The sequence below is a fragment of the Penaeus monodon genome, chromosome 20, assembly GCF_015228065.2.
Source record: "Penaeus monodon isolate SGIC_2016 chromosome 20, NSTDA_Pmon_1, whole genome shotgun sequence".
Classification (NCBI taxonomy): domain Eukaryota; kingdom Metazoa; phylum Arthropoda; class Malacostraca; order Decapoda; family Penaeidae; genus Penaeus; species Penaeus monodon.
The window spans coordinates 21,358,805-21,359,079 of NC_051405.1; positions in this window are offsets into that span (position 1 = coordinate 21,358,805).

Here is a 275-nt window from a genome sequence, read left to right on the forward strand (position 1 = left end):
CCTGCAGTGCGAATTTGAAGCCGACTGACCCATCTGTGAAACATGTTATATTAACTGAAAAAAATATTGCTACAGTGTTCCCTCTGCCCTCAGTCGAGGCAGGAGTTACAGATTTTTTTCAAGCAATATTTGTTAATCACTCTCATTGATTCTATATCGCTGATGGCCAAAAGCCATTTAACGAAAATGTATGAAATTTGACGACTGAGAGTGACATTTCATTCTAAGGTAACAATAATCACCAATGAGAAGGAACTGAAGAAGACAAGATAGTT